Consider the following 15209-nt stretch of genomic DNA (forward strand, 5'->3'; position numbering starts at 1 on the left):
GTTATAAACAGTCGTTTCCATGTTCTTTTCCATTCTGGTTTATCACAGGATATTGAATATAGTTCTCTGTGCTATACAGTAGAACTTTGTTCTTTATCCACCCTCTAGTTTGCATCTACTAATCCCAAACTCCCAACCCATACCTCCCCAACACCCCCAACCTTGGCAACCACAAGGATTTCATTTTTTAGAGTAGTTTAATGTTCATAGCAAAACTGAGAGGAAGGTACAGAGATTTTCCCATACTCCTTATTCTTTTCTGACCTAAGTGATGGAGTCTTCAAACCCTGAAGGGTCTGCGCAGTCATTAATGTAGCTCCCTGTCTCAAGTAACAATACCTTGTGTAGCTCAGAATACATTATGGCAGTCTGGTGAGTTTGGGGGATCAACAGGTTAATTGTCCGTTGTACATGAAGTCAGAGATCAAGGTTGCTACAAACTGTTTTTTCCTGTATCCTCGCCCTTTGTGTACTGGCCAGGAATGCTGAGTTTGACATGCTTAAGGGTATAAGTAAACAGGGTAACGTGAAACACTAGCAAGCAGGTGACTGTTTCAACCTAAAGTCCAACTTGTTCAGCATTTCTCTGTCATGTTTGACTAGCTCTGGCACTAGCTGCTGGACACAGAGCTTAGGCCAGAGAACAGGAAAACTATAAGTGGTCTCCAGTGTAATTAAAATGGAATCGAAATTCTAAGTCCTAAATAACACAAGTTTTAATCTTAAGGGCCTACAGGGTATTTAGGAAGAGACAGAATTCCTGAAAATGAAAGGCAGTACGTGCTCTCTTCTCTCCCTGACCTACTATGGTTTGCTTTTTCTTATTACTTAGTAATGGGGTTTAAATTCCCCAGGCTGCTAAGACCTTGAAAATCTATCAGAGCAGTATGTGAGACAGAATGAAAGAGGGTTGTAGAAAAGCAGGGAGAAAAGAAAAGAAGAGATTCCCTTCAATGGGTTGTTTCCTTTCTTGGATTTTGGAATTGATGATCTGCCTTGCCTATTTGATCTGGGCATTTGATCTAGCAATGACCTTAGGAGAGGTTTAGGGTTCTAGTCCCCACACCAGCACTTACTAGCTCTGTGACCTTGAGCAAATCAATTAACTTCTTTGAACTTTAGATGCCTCATCCATAAAATGGTGATAATAATAGTATTTACTTTATATGGCTGATGAGTCTATAAAATGCTTAACACAGTGCTACACACATGGTAAAAGCTCAATATATGAATGATGATAGTTCTTGTTACAGCATCATGGAAGCAAAGGAAGAGAGCATTTTGAGTAGAAAAGGGAAATTTGCTCTACATAATGCCAAGTACAGCCAAGAGGTCAAGGAGGATGAGAATTGAGAAAAGGCAAGGGTTTTGAGACTTGCTTAGAAATGCTGAGTGATGCTTACATTTGAGACTTATCTTCTGAGCTCCTTATTTTTACTGGAAATTCATGTCAATGTATGGCAAAACCAATACAGTATTGTAAAGTAAAAAAATAAAAAAAGAAAAAAGAAAAAAAAAGAAAAATTAAAAAAAAAAAAAGAAAACCCATTTCTTGTGGTCAGGATATATATTTATTTTAGCTTCAGAGCAAGCACTGTTTATACGGAGTGTATGTAAGAAGGTAGCTGTGACTGTGGCAGTCATAGCAGCCTCCTGCCATGCTGTCCATTAGAACCTTCTGTGATGTGGAAGTGTTCACCGTCTATGCTGACTGAGACACATGTGGCTGTTGAACACTTGAAATATGACCAGGTGACTGAGAAACATAATTTGTAATTTTATGTAATCTTAGTTCAGTTCAGTCGCTCAGTCGTGTCTAACTCTTTGCAACCCCATGGACTGCAGCCTAGGCTTCCCTGTCCATCACCAACTCACAGAGCTTGCTCAAACTGATGTCCATTGAGTCGGTGATGCCTTCCAACCATCTCATCCTCTGTCGTCCCCTTGTCCTCCAGCCTTCAATCTTTCCCAGCATCAGGATCTTTTCAAATGAGTCAGTTCTTCACATCAGATGGCCAAAGTATTGGAGTTTCAGCTTCAGCATCAGTCCTTCAGGTGAATATTCAGGATTGATTTTCTATAGGATTGACTGGTTGGATCTCCTTGCAGTCCAAGGGACTCTCAAGAGTCTTCTCCAACACTACAGTTCAAATGCATCAATTCTTTGCAGTTCAGCTTTCTTTAGGGTCCAAGTCTCACATCCATACATGACTACTGGAAAAACCATAGCTTTGACTAAACAGACCTTTGTTGGCAAGGTAACATCTCTGCTTTATAATATGCTGTCTAGTTTTGTCATAGCTTTTCTTCCAAGGAGTAAGCATCTTTTAATTTCATGGCTGCAGTCACCATCTGCAGTGATTTTGGAGCCCCCCCAAAATAAAGTCTGTCATTGTTTCCATTCTTTCCCCATCTATTTGCCATGAAATGATGGGACCAGATGCCATGATCTTAGTTTTTTGAATGTTGAGGTTTTTTTTAATTTTTATTTTTACTTTATTTTACTTTACAATACTGTATTGGTTTTGCCATACATTGACATGAATCCACTACGGGTGTACATGCGATCCCAAACATGAACCCCCCCGCCCCACCTCCCTCCCCACAACATCCGTCTGGGTCATCCCTGTGCACCAGCCCCAAGCATGCTGTATCCTGCCTCGGAATTTTCATTCTCCTCTTTCACTTTCATCAAAAGGCTCTTCAGTTCCTCTTCATTGTCTGCCATAAGAGTGGTGTCATCTGCATATCTGAGGTTATTGATATTTTTCCTGGCAATCTTGATTCCAGCTTGCACTTCATCACATGATGTATTCTGCATAGAAGTTAAATAAGGAGGGTGACAATATGCAGCCTTGACATACTCCTTTCCCAATTTGGAACCAGTCTGTTTTTCTATGTCCTGTTCTAACTGTTGCTTCTTGACCTGAATACAGATTTCTCAGGAGGCAGGTAAGGTGGTCTGGTATTCCCATCTCTTGAAGAATTTTCCACAGTTTGTGGTGATCTACACATCAAAGGCTTTGGTGTAATCAATAAGCCAGAAGTAGATGTTTTTCTGGAATTCTCTTGCTTTTTCTATGATCCAACTGATGTTGACAATTTGATCCCTGGTTTCTCTGCCTTTTCTAAATCCAGCTTGAACATTTGGAAGTTCTTGGTTCATGTACTGTTTGAAGCCTGGCTTGGAGAATTTCAAGCATTACTTTGCTAGAGTGTGAGATGAGTGCAATTGTGCTGTAGCTTGAACATTCTTTGGCATTGCCTTTCTTTGGGATTGGAATGAAAACTGACCTTTTCCAGTCCTGTGGTTACTGCTGAGTTTTCCAAATTTGCTGGCACTTTGAGTGCAGCACTTAACAGCATCATCTTTTAGGATTTGAAATAGCTCAACTGGAATTCCATCACCTCCACTAGCTTTGTTCGTTGTGATGCTTCCTAAGGCCCACTTGACTTCACATGCCAGGATGTCTGGCTTTAGATGAGTGATCACACCATCATGATTATCTGGGTCATGAAGATCTTTTTTTGTATATTTCTTCTGTGTATTCTTGCCGCCTCTTCTCAATATCTTCTGCTTCTGTTAGGTCCATAATATTTCTGTCCTTTATTGTGCCCATCTTTGCATGGAATGTTCCGTTGGGATCTCTAATTTTCTTGAAGAGATCTCTAGTCTTTCCAATTCTATTATTTTCCTTTATTTCTTTGCATTGATCACTGAGGAAGGCTTTCTTGTCTCTCCTTGCAATTCTTTGGAACTCTGCACTCAGATGGGTATATCTTTCCTTTTCTCCTTTGTTTTTAGCTTCTCTTCTTTTCTCAGATATTTGTAAGGCCTCCTCAGATAACCATTTTGCCTTTTTGCATTTCCTTTTCTTAGTGATGGTTTTGAGGTATGGCAAGATGGCAGAGTAGAAGGACATGCATTCATCTTCTGCAAGAACTCCAAAATACAACTTGCTGCTGAACAACCATCGACAGGAAAATGTTGAATCCCACCAAAAAAAGATACCCCATGTCCAAGGGCAAAGGAGAAACCCCAGCAAGATGGTAGGAGGAGTGAAATCACATTTAGAATCAAACCCCATACCCGCCAGAGATGCTTGGGCACAGATTGCCAGTTCAGTTCAGTCGCTCAGTCGTGTCCGACTCTTTGTGACCCCATGAATCACAGCATGTCAGGCCTCCATGTCCATCACCAACTCCCGGAGTTCACTCAGACTCACGTCCATCAAGTCAGTGACGCCATCCAGCCATCTCATCCTCTGTCGTCCCCTTCTCCTCCTGCCCCCAATCCCTCCCGGCATCAGAGTCTTTTCCAATGAGTCCACTCTTCGCATGAGGTGGCCAAAGAAAAGGCAGAGGAACCAGATTCCCAGGCCCCATCCAAACCTACTACATCAAATTTTCTGGGTTGCAGCTTAGGAAATCAGTATTATAAGTAAGCTCTGCAGGTGTGTATGATGCGCATTCAAGTCTGAGATCTATCAGGCAGAAAGAAGCCCTAGGAAGCTTTTGATCAAAATAGTGACATGATGATAGAGGAATCATAGGAAGCTTGATAAGGAGAGAAAGTGTTGGATACAGAAACTAGCTAAGGTAACTAGATGTGAACTTCAGAAATCCTGATCTTCTTTCTGGCTGATATCCTTGGAATTTTCAATCAATTCCTAATATTGCCCTGCAGGTCATATTTGAATTTTCCACACAGTTTGTTTTCTGTTTTTAAATGACTGGGGCCCAAACACCACAGTCTGCCTGCCTAGGTTCAGATACCAGCCATACTATCTAAGCTGTTTTAGCCCAGACAAGCCACTTAACTTTTCTTTGCTTCAATGTCCTTATCTGTCAGCTGGAGGTGATTATAGCCCCATCTGATAAGAGCATTGTAAGTGTTAAATGAGATCATAAGTAAGATGGCTTACAACAGTACAGTAAGTCCCCTTCATGTGAACATTCAAGCTTCAAACTTGCCAAGATGCAAACATGCATACATTGTCATGTACGTGCATCCTCTCTCTACACGCGGTTGTGCTTTTGTGTACTTTAGTGTACAGTTCTGTTGCTGTGCAACACGAGGAGCTTACTAAAGACCTGATGGAACTGGAAGCCCAGAGAAAGGGCAAAGAGAGACAAGAGGAAGAAGTAACTGAAGAACTGAAGAGTTTCACGACCCAGGGAATGGCAGGGGGATTTTCTTTATTTGAGGAGTCACTGTTAGTTTTGAGGCATGGGACCTGAATGTAGAATGGTACAGGAAGGTTGCAGCAGCTGTTCAGAATGCAGTCCAGTGCTACCATGTCAGCTGTGATGAGAAAAAACAGATCTACTATCCAGATATCACTGGATCATTTTGTCAAAGAGGGTAGATAGAAGTGAATCCAGCAAGGAATAAGAATCTGTGCCATCAACATCAGGCATGGATGAAACTGCATTTTGCCCTCCATCTCCTATTGCTGACCATCCTTCAGCGCTACCATCTCCTACCTGCTCTTCCCCTTCAGCCAGTAATCCTTCTTGCCTGTTCACTTGATGCCAGCCCCTGAATGCCAGCTGTTGTACTGTACTACTGTACTTCTCAAGGTATTATACTATTAGATTAAAAATGTTTTCTTTATATTTTGTGTTTGTTTTTATGTATTGTTTGTGTGAAAATTATTATAAACCTGTTACATACAGTACACCACTATAGCTAACTGTGTTATTTGGGTACCTAGGGAAACTTTGTTGGACTTATGAACAAATTGGACTTAGGAATGTGCTCTTGGAACTCATTTGTATGCAGCAGACTTACTGTACCTAGCACATACTAAGCACTCAATTGATAGTATTAAATATTATTGAAACTAAAGAACTCTTTAATTTATTCCAATTTCCATAACAAAACTAATCTTCACCACCAACAAAGGCTTAAATGTGCCCATTCAGAATATTAAACCTGAGCTTTAGACTTTTTGATTAATGGGTTGTATTTTAAAGCATCAGTTCAGTCGCTCAGTCATGTCCGACTCTTTGCGACCTCCCTGTCCATCACCAACTCCTGGAGTTTACACAGACTGATGTCCATTGAGTTGGTGATGCCATCCAGCCATCTCATCCTCTGTCATCCCCTTCTCCTCCTGTTCTTTCCTACATCTTTCCCACCATCAGGGTCTTTTCAAATGAGTCAGCTCTTCACATCAGGTGGCCAAAGTATTGGAGTTTCAGCTTCAAAATCAGTCCTTCCAATGAATACCCAGGACTGATCTCCATTAGGATGGACTGGTTGGATCTCCTTGCAGTCCAAGGGACTCTCAAGAGTCTTCTCCAACACCACAGTTCAAAAGCATCAATTCTTCGGCGCTCAGCTTTCTTCACAGTCCAACTCTCACATCCATACATGACCACTGGAAAAACCATAGCCTTGACTAGACAGACCTTTGTTGGCAAAGTAATGTCTCTGCTTTTTAATATGCTGTCTATGTTGGTCATAACTTTCCTCCAAAGGAGTAAGCATCTTTTAATTTCATGGCTGCAGTCACCATCTGCAGTGATTTTGGAGCCCCCCAAAATAAAGTCAGCCACTGTTTCCACTGTTTCCCCATTTATTTGCCATGAAGTGGTGGGACCAACATGATCTTCATTTTCTGAATGTTGAGCTTTAAGCCAACTTTTTCACTCTCTTTCACTTTCATCAAGAGGCTCTTTAGATCTTTTTTACTTTCTGCCTTATGGGTGGTGTCATCTGCATATCTGAGGTTATTGATATTTCTCCCGGCAATCTTGATTCCAGCTTATGCTTCTTCCAGTCCAGCATTTCTCATGATGTACTCTGCAAATAAGTTAAATAAGCAGGGTGACAATATACAGCCTTGACGTACTCCTTTTCCTATTTGGAACCAGTCTGTTGTTCCATGTCCAATTCTAACCGTTGCTTCCTGACCTGTATATAGGTTTCTCAAGAGGCAGGTCAGGTGGTCTGGTATTCCCATCTCTTTCAAAATTTTCCTCAGTTTATTGTGATCCACACAGTCAAAGGCTTTGGCATAGTCAATAAAACAGAAATAGATGTTTTTCTGGAATTCTCTTGCTTTTTTGATGATCAGCAGATGTTGGCAATTTGATCTCTGGTTCCTCTGCCTTTTCTAAAACCAGCTTGAATATCTGGAAGTTCACAGTTCATGTATTGCTGAAGCCTGGCTTGGAGAATGTTGAGCATTACTTTACTAGCGTTTGAGATGAGTGCAATTGTGCGGTAGTTTGAGCATTCTTTGGCATTGTCTTTCTTTGTGATTGGAATGAAAACTGACCTTTTCCAGTTCTGTGGCCACTGCTGTGTTTTCCAAATTTGCTGGCATATTGAGTGCAGCACTTTCACAGCATCATCTTTCAGGATTTGAAATAGCTCAACTGGAATTCCATCACCTCCTCTAGCTTTGTTCATAGTGATGCTTTCTGAGGCCCACTTGACTTCACATTCCAGGATGTCTGGCTCTAGGTGAGGGATCACACCATCATGATTATCCAGGTCATGAAGATCTTTTTTGTACAGTTCTTCTGTGTATTCTTGCCACCTCTTGTCAATATCTTCTGCTTCTGTTAGGTCCATACCATTTCTGTCCTTTATTGAGTCCATCTTTGCATGAAATGTTCCCTTGATATCTCTAATTGTCTTGAAGAGATCTCTAGTCTTTCCCATTCTATTGTTTTCCTCTATTTCTTTTTATTGATCACTGAGGAAGGCTTTCTTATCTCCCCTTGCTATTCTTTGGAACTCTGCATTCAGATGCTTATATCTTTCCTTTTCTCCTTTGCTTTTAGCTTCTCTTCTTTCACAGCTATTTGTAAGGCCTCCTCAGACAGCCATTTTGCTTTTTTTGCATTTCTTTTTCTTGGGGATGGTCTTGATCCCTGTCTCCTGTACAATGTTATGAACCATAGTTCATCGGGCACTCTTTTAAAGCGTAATTCTTCACTTAATTTAACATATGATTATCTTTCATAAAATAAGTCTAAATAGAGGGAAAATTGTTCTTCCTACTGAATATGTTAATCTATGGTTAGTTCTTGGCTGTGAATTATATATCTTTTAAAACTTTGTACTTTTTATATTGCTACTACCTTTCAGTGAATGCTATTTATGATATACATTTCAGAAAAAAAAGAAAAAACTCTCTTTTTGTTCTTGTAGGGGACTGATAATACAAAGATAATTTCTTGTCTGGTGTCAGTGAGCTCACAATGTACTGTGGGTACAGAGACCACTTTTTCAAGGAATGAGAAAATCTCTTTAGATGCGTACTTGGTAGTTTGTGGACTTTTGTCTTCTGCTTCACTTTTCTTCCAGGCCTTACCTGAATAGAAGCTTCTCCTAGTCTCTCCAGTTTCAGTTGACAGTCAGCTGCTTGAAGCAACTGTCAGGATGCACCTTCAGATCTTGAAGGCAGAGAGAGAAGAAAATAGCTGGACATCCATCATAGCCACCTGTACATTTCTGAGACAGGGTGAGCCAGGAAATTGCCTTAGACTTTTCTTTCAGCTTTCAGAAACAAAGTCACTCCTAATTTTGTTCACTTGTGCTGTGTTTAATTGCTCTGTCATGTCTAACTCTTTGCAACTCCACGAACTATAGCCCGCCAGGCTCCTCTGTCCAGGGGGATTCTCCAGGCAAGAATACTGAAGTGGGTTGTCATGCCCTCCTCCAGGGGATCTTCCCAACCCAGGAATCTAACCCAGGTCTCCTGCATTGCAGGTGGATTCTTTACTGTCTGAGCTACCAGGAAAGCCCAAGAATACTGGAGTGAGTAGCCTATCCCTTCTCCACCGGATCTTCCTGACCCAGGAATTGAACCAGGGTCTCCTGCATTGCAGGCGGATTCTTTACCAGCTGAGCTACTAGGGAAACCCTTTTGTTCACTTAGGTTCTGTTAGGTGGTTGAAAAAGATGGTTCTGTGACATGGTTGGTTAAGGTTCTTTTCTGTTTTTAACAGATGAATTTCTGTTTTCCCTACTGCATGGATGTGTGCATGCTCAGTTGTGTCTGACTCTTTGTGACTCTGTGGACTCTAGTCTGCCCAGATCCTCTGTCCATGAGACTCCTCAGCCAAGAATACTGAAGTGGGTAATGAACAGCTCCCAGAATCACAAGTTGGACTGGAGAACCTGACTCAGGGCTACACAGTCAACATCACGGCTGTTACCATTACTACCATCATGCTATTACCATTAGTGGGTTAGCTCAGGTCCTCACAGATACAAAAGCCCAGCTGGGATTAGACAAGTGGAGCCTTATTGGGAAAAATATCTGTGAGAGAATGTAGGGAGGGAGCCAGAAGAAGCTGGGAGAGCTGTTAAACTACAATGTAAATCTGACCTATATGGATGAGAGAAGGAAAGAAGAAGGTTGAGTAGGAAGAGTCATAGACTGAAGTTTAGTGCTAATGAAGCTGGACCAGGCTGATGGGGAGTCCTGTTACCAAAGTCACAGGGCACGTAGTCCTGTGTCTCCCAGAAACAGGCCTGACTCCTTCTGTGCTTAGTCATTGGCTGGGAACAGTGGGGCTTCAGAGCAAAGCAGCAAATATTGGGGTGAACATAAAGCACATTAACTGGAGCAAAGGTCCGTGACACTTCCCACATTGGGGGGACCAAGAGGCACACCGTCATGACTGTCTCAATCGGAGACTGTCCACTTCTTTGGGTCACTGGCTCCCAGTTCCTTGTATTAAGGAAGCCTAAGTCATAGGCCTGTGACCCAACTATAAGGGGGCCCTACTTATTAGCAAGAGTCTTATGTCCTCACCCCCAAAATAAAGGGATTCAAATGCTGTATAGAAATGCCCTTAAAAAGGGGTCTATTATGCTGTGTGAATTCCTTGAGAGCTGAGATCTTTGTCTTACTTACTGCTATTACAAATAAATGTTTATTGAAATAAGTGGCTGTGACCAACTGGTGTTCAAATTATCTTACACACATACACACACTCAATTTACCCATCAGTCAGTCAGTTCAGTCGCTCAGTCATGTCCGACTCTTTGCAACCCCATGAATCGCAGCACGCCAGGCCTCCCTGTCCATCATCAACTCCCAGAGTTTACACAAACTCATGTCCATCGAGTCGGTGATGCCATCCAGCCATCTCATCCTCTGTCGTCCCCTTCTCCTCCTGCCCCCAATCCCTCCCAGCATCAGAGTCTTTTCCAGTGAGTCAACTCTTCCCATGAGGTGGCTAAAGTATTCGAGTTTCAGCTTTAGCTGAACACCCAGGACTGATCTCCTTTAGGATGGACTGGTTGGATCTCCTTGCAGTCCAAGGGACTCTCAAGAGTCTTCTCTAACACCACAGTTCAAAAGAATCAATTCTTCAATGCTCAGCTTTCTTTATAGTCCAATTATCACATCCATACATGACCACTGGAAAAACCATAGCCTTGACTAGACAGACCTTTGTTGACAACGTAATGTCTCTGCTTTTCAATATGCTATCTACGTTGGTCATAACTTTCCTTCCAAGGAGTAAGCGTCTTTTAATTTCATGGCTGCAATCACCATCTGCAGTGATTTTGGAGCCCTCAAAAATAAAGTCTGACACTGTTTCCCCATCTATTTGCCATGAAGTGATGGGACCAGATGACATGATCTTTGTTTTCTGAATGTTGAGCTTTAAGCCAACTTGTTCACTCTCCTCTTTCACTTTCATCAAGAGGCTTTTTAGTTCCTCTTCACTTTTTACCATAAGGGTGGTGTCATCTGCATATCTGAGGTTATTGATATTTCTCCCAGCAATCTTGATTCCAGCTTGTGCTTGTTCCAGCCCAGCGTTTCTCATGATGTACTCTGTGTATAAGTTAAATAAAAATGAAAGTGAAAGTGAAGTCGCCCTGTCATGTCCAACTCTTTGGGACCCCGTGGACTGCAGCCCACCAGGCTCCTCTGTCCATGGGATTCTCCAGGCAAGAATACTGGAATGGGTTGCCATTTTCTTCTCCAGGGGATCTTCCCGACCCAGGAATCGAACCCAGGTCTCCTGCATTGCAGGCAGATGCAGGCAGATGCTTTAACCTCTGAGCAACCAGGAAGCCCAAGTTAAACAAGCAGGGTGACAATATACAGCCTTGATGTACTCCTTTTCCTATTTGGAACCAGTCTGTTGTTCCATGTCCAGTTCAGGGAAATGCAAATCAAAATCTACTAGGAGACTTCCCTATGCATGGGATAGAAATCTGCCTGACAATGCAAGGGACATGGGTTCGATCCCTGGTCTGGGAAGATTCCACATGCCGTGGAGCAACTAACCCGTGCACCACAACCACTGAGCCCACACTCTAGCGCCTGTGAGCCATAACTACTGAGCCTATATGCTGCAACTCCTGAAGCCCGCACACTTACAGTCTACACGCCACAACTGCTGAGCATGTGTGCTGCCTAGAGTCTATGCTACGCAGCAAGAGAAGCTACCACAATGAGAAGCCCTCGCACCACAGTGAAGAGTAGCCCCTACTTGCCGTAACTGGAGAAAACACATCCAAAAGCAACGAAGACACAGCATGGGCAAGTAAATAATTAAAAAAAAAAAAAAAACCACTAGGATGTCTATAATGAAAAAAAGACAAGTGTGTTGAGGATGTAGAGAAACACAGTGCTGATGGAAATGTAAAATGGTGCAGCCACTTTGGAAAATGGATAATGAGGGAGTAGCCTGGAATAGCGGAGAAGGCAATGGCACCCCACTCCAGTACTCTTGCCTGGAAAATCCCATGGACGGAGGAGCCTGGTGGGCTGCAGTCCATGGGGTCGCTAAGAGTCAGACACGACTGAGTGACTTCACTTTGACTTTTCTCTTTCATGCATTGGAGAAGGAAATGGCAACCCACTCCATGTTCTTGCCTGGAGAATCCCAGGGACGGGGGAGCCTGGTGGGCTGCCGTCTATGGGGTCGCAAGAGTCGGACACGACTGAAACGACTTAGCAGCCGCAGCAGCAGCAGCAGCCTGGAATAGGATAATCAAGTCTTTGTCCTCAAGGAACTCAGAGCAAAAAGAGAAGGCCCAGAGGATACCTGACTCATTTTGCACTACATATCTTTTCAGGATTCTGACAATCCAAACTGAGCCTTCTATAGACAGAAGCCATTCTTCCATCCTAACTACTGCTTCTACAGGCCTTGCCCATCACCTCCCACTAGATAGTGTTGTGAGACTGGCCTATCAGCCACTTCCTACCCACCTCTCTCTTTTCTCTCTTCTTCCGTCATGGATGGCAGCTACCTCTTATGAGTCAGCTCTGGCTGCAGTGGCTTTGCAAGCTCAAACCTATCCCTGAGCCTTATGTCATTCAGAGGGGTTTTGAAAACTAATAAATATGCCAAGGACTTTTCAATGGCTTTTAGACCCATTCTCTGTTCCTGCTGAGTCAGAGGTAGGGGGAGTGAGGAGTCAAATCTTGAGTCTCCCTTTCCTGCTGTACCAAACCCCTGAACACAGCCTAGCTCTCAGGGGGAAGCCTAGAGGTATCACTTCAGATTGCCAGTCCTTAGGAGATCAATGCTGTTAATGGGGAAGGGGTTCCCAGGGCCACAGTAGTCTCACAAATATCAGCATTTCCAGCGTCTCTAGTCTTAAGAAGATAACTGGCTGGAGTCTAGAGATTGCCTAAAAGAGGAAAGAGAGAGAGAAACAGGGCAAATTCTCAGTTTCTCCCAACAGGGCTAAAGGAACAAGGAAATAGGAGAGCAGAGGATTTACTGAGCTAAAGTGCCAGAGAATCCTAGGGCTGAAAATAGAGACACTGGTGAGTGAGGGGAATCAGAGAGCAGGACATTTGGGGGGGATCCAAGAAATGTAACAGTAGCATCTGTGCCTTTAAGGAACTTAGAGTAATCTAGTGGTGAAATAAAAAGTTATAGACTTGAAACAATTTGTAATTTTGTGCTAAACTGTGGGATTGACCCCCAAAAAATGGAACTCTGAGAAGTGCTGACATCCCCTGTGAACTGAATGGCTGATTGAGGTGGTAGGTGTTCCCACCCACTCTAGCTACAGTGGCTACAACTTTTAGAGATGAGTGTGCTTGCGTCTTGCATGTTTTACTGGAGGAAGCATGGGAAGGAAGCTTCATCATCAACATCACTTGTTAATCACTGTCATCAACAAGAACCACAATAAATATTAATTGAGCATCCCTCCCTGAGTCTACACTTCTGTTTAGGAGGCAGGGCAAACACAGAAAGAGCCCAAGGACTAGCACAAGAGAGTATATGCCAGCAGCACCAAAACAGAGGGGAAAATGAGAGATGGGAAGTGAGGCAAGGCTTCCTGGAGGAGGGAGTGCTTGAATTGCCCCTTGAAAGAGGGTTAGGGTTTGGACTAATGAAGAAAAGAGTGAAGGGGGTTGTAAATGGCCTCAACAAGGCACTGAGACAGCAAGGCAAGTATGATTAAGTGAGAAAACCTGTTGGACTGGAGCAAAGGCTGTGGCAGGGTAACGTGGGTGATGAAGCTGGAGAGGAAAATTGTGTGATGATTATAGAGAGCCTTAAATGTCAGACAGAAAAAAAATAAGAAGGCAGTGAAGATTTGCATATTTGGGGAGTGACAAGGGCTCAGGGCTTCCCTGATGGCTCCTACAATGCAGGAGACCAGGATTCTGCCTCTGGGTTGGGAAGATCCCCTGGAGAAGGGAATGGACAGAGAAGGGAATACCCACTCCAGTATTCTTGCTGGGAGAATTCCATGGACAGAAGAGCCTGGTGGGCTACAGTCCATGGAGTCACAGAGAGTCAAACACAACTGAGTGACTAACACTATGAAGGGCACAGGGAAGGAGGAAAGGCTAAAAAGAAAAACATGGGGATTCTACGTTCTTCCTAGCTTCAGTTTCCCATGTTAGGGTGATCAACTCAGCAAATGGAAGAGTTTGTCACCCTACTTGTGATTCATCTTGGGAAAGGTTTCCAAAGAAGCCCCCAGAAAGTTGCACACCACATACTGTTGGCAAAGAATTTGGTGCCTTTTGGAAAGTCCCAACTCCTCAACCCTATGTGTGACGTGTTCTCTGATACTATTGCCCCACCTTGTGAGACAGAAAGGAGGCAGGATCAGTCTGCTAACCCAACTGCCACATGTGTCTCAAAAGGCAACAACCTTGTAGCTCATCTGTGCTTGGATCAGCCCTGGAGGAAGGAGGCAGCAATCACAGGAATGTTGAGAAAGCACCACCACAGCCAGACTCAGCCTTTCTCCAGGCCATCCTGCTGGTGGCTGTGACTTGGCCATTCCTCACCTAGATTCTTTTTACTGACTTCCTGCAGCAAAATGTAGCAAGGCTCTGCTACATTTGTCTTGATACCAAGAGGCAGATGTTTTCTCTTTTTCCCTGGGGTTTAGAATTATGCAAATAAAGGCACAAAACAAAAGCTCAGCCAGGTGGGGGAGGATTGCTGTTAAGAATCTAGGCAATTCTCAGAGCTCTTTAAGACACCCCTCTCAGTTTTGTAACAGCTCACTTGGCTCCTCTCCAGTCTATTTAGAATTTGGCACCTCTTCAGAACCTTCCAACCAAAGACCTGAAAGTTCGTTCTAAAGTTCCTACCTTAGCCTCATTTTTCAAGTGGAGAAATCAAGGCATATAATATGAGTCGGTGGGCTGACCTTGAGTCTTGACACCCCCTCTATCTTTTTCTTTCTCCCTTCTGCTACATACAGTCTCGCTTGGAAAGGAAACTCTATGGCCCGATTGCCTCCCAGGTCTGTCCTCCACCCAACAGCAACAAAATCTGGAGGGCAATAGGACCTAGAGAGAATCAACCCTGAGGCCGAGAGAGACACACCTGCTTAACCGCGTGGGTTGAGCGAGTGTGGGAGCGAGCTCGTTAGGGAGGGAGGGGTCGAAGAGGGCGTCTGCTGCTCTGGAGCAAGAGGAAAGCTGTAGCCCCCTCCAGGGTTCGGGGGTCGGTCGTGATAAGAAATCCTTCTGAAGGTTGGCCCAAGCCCCCTTTTGTTGCGCCTCTACGCACCGAGCATCCTTCATCTGCCCGCCCTGAAAGTCGCAGACTGGTTTGGTTTGGTCCCAGCTGTCTCTCCTATTCTGCTCACCCCCGCCCTCTGTGTGCCTTAGTTCCTGAAGTCACCGATCTCTCGCAGCTGAAACTGCGGGCCGGCAGGACCCCGACACCAGACGGCGCCCAAGAGTTTGGTGACATTTGTCCGGCTGGGTTGGCACCCCGCACGT

This window comes from Capricornis sumatraensis, chromosome X (genome assembly GCF_032405125.1).
Source record: "Capricornis sumatraensis isolate serow.1 chromosome X, serow.2, whole genome shotgun sequence".
In the NCBI taxonomy this organism is placed as follows: domain Eukaryota; kingdom Metazoa; phylum Chordata; class Mammalia; order Artiodactyla; family Bovidae; genus Capricornis; species Capricornis sumatraensis.